Source organism: Coregonus lavaretus (assembly GCF_964263955.1).
Source record: "Coregonus lavaretus genome assembly, chromosome: 30".
NCBI lineage: Eukaryota > Metazoa > Chordata > Actinopteri > Salmoniformes > Salmonidae > Coregonus > Coregonus lavaretus.
Genome location: NC_140017.1, coordinates 24,281,358 through 24,283,115, shown reverse-complemented (window position 1 = coordinate 24,283,115; position 1,758 = coordinate 24,281,358).

The following is a 1,758-nucleotide window of genomic DNA, read 5'->3' as shown; positions in this document are numbered from 1 at the left end:
TCTAATTTTGTACCCTGCATGAGACTTCTCCAATAACATACACTACCGGTCAAAAGTTTTAGAATATACATTGTAGAATAATAGTGAAGACATCAAAACAATGAAATAACACATATGGAATCATGTATTAACCAAAAAAGTGTTAAACAAATCAAAATATATTTTATATTTGAGATTCTTCAAATAGCCACGCTTTGCCTTGATGACAGCTTTGCACACTCTTGGCATTCTCTCAACCATCTTCACCTGGAATGCTTTTCCAACAGTCTTGAAGGAGTTCCCACTTATGCTGAGAACTTTTTGGCTGATTTTCCGTCACTCTGCGGTCCGACTCAATTTGGTTGAGGTTGGGGGATTGTGGAGGCCAGGTCATCTGATGCAGCACTCCATCACTCTCCTTCTTGGTCAAATAGCCCTTACACAGCCTGGAGGTGTGTTGGGTCATTGTCCTGTTGAAAAACAAATGATAGGCCCACTAAGCCCAAACCAGATGGGATGGCGTATCGCTGCAGAATGCTGTGGTAGCCATGCTGGTTAAGTGTGCCTTGAATTCTAAATAAATCACAGGCAGTGTCACCAGCAAAGCACCCCCACACCATAACACCACCTCCTCCATGCTTTACGGTGGGAAATACACATGCAGAGATCATTCGTTCACCCACACCGCATCTCACAAAGACACGCCGGTTAGAACCAAAAATCTCCAATTTGGACTCCAGACCAAAGGGCACATTTCCACCAGTCTAATGTCCGTTGCTCGTGTTTCTTGGCCCAAGCATGTCTCTTCTTATTATTGGTGTCCTTTAGTAGTGGTTTCTTTGCAGCAATTTGACCATGAAGGCCTGATTCACACAGTCTCCTCTAAACAGTTGATGTTGAGAAGTGTCTATTACTTGAACTCTGTGAAGCATTTATTTGAGCTGCAATTTCTGAGGCTGGTAACTCTAATGTACTTATCCTCTGCAGCAGAGGTAACTCTGGGTCTTCCTTTCCTGTGGCGGTCCTCATGAGAGCCAGTTTCATCATAGCGCTTGATGGTTTTTGCGACTGCACTTGAAGAAACTTTCAAAGTTCTTGAAATTTCCCGCATTGACTGACCTTCATGTCTTAAAGTAATGACTGTCGTTTCTCTTTGCTTATTTGAGCTGTTCTTGCCATAATATGGATATCTTCCATTTGCGAATAATCGCACCAACTGTTGTCACCTTCTCACCAAGCTGCTTGGCGATGGTCTTGTAGCCCATTCCAGCCTTGTGTAGGTCTACAATCTTGTCCCTGACATCCTTGGAGAGCTCTTTGGTCTTGGCCATGGTGGAGAGTTTGGAATCTGATTGATTGATTGCTTCTGTGGACAGGTGTCTTTTATACAGGTAACAAGCTGAGATTAGGAGCACTCCCTTTAAGAGTGTGCTCCTAATCTCAGTTTGTTACCTGTATAAAAGACACCTGGGAGCCAGAAATCTTTCTGATTGAGAGGGGGTCAAATACTTATTTCCCTCATTAAAATGCAAATAAATGTATAACATTTTTGACATGTGTTTTTCTGTCTCTCCCTGTTCAAATAAACCTACCATTAAAATTATAGACTGATCATTTCTTTGTCAGTGGGCAAACGTACAAAATCAGCAGGGGATCAAATACTTTTTTCCCTCACTGTAGAGACATACCCCAAGAGACTTGCAGCTGTAATTGCTGCAAAAGGTGGCTCTACAAAGTATTGACTTTGGGGGGGTCAATCGTTTTTTTTTTTTTTTGTCT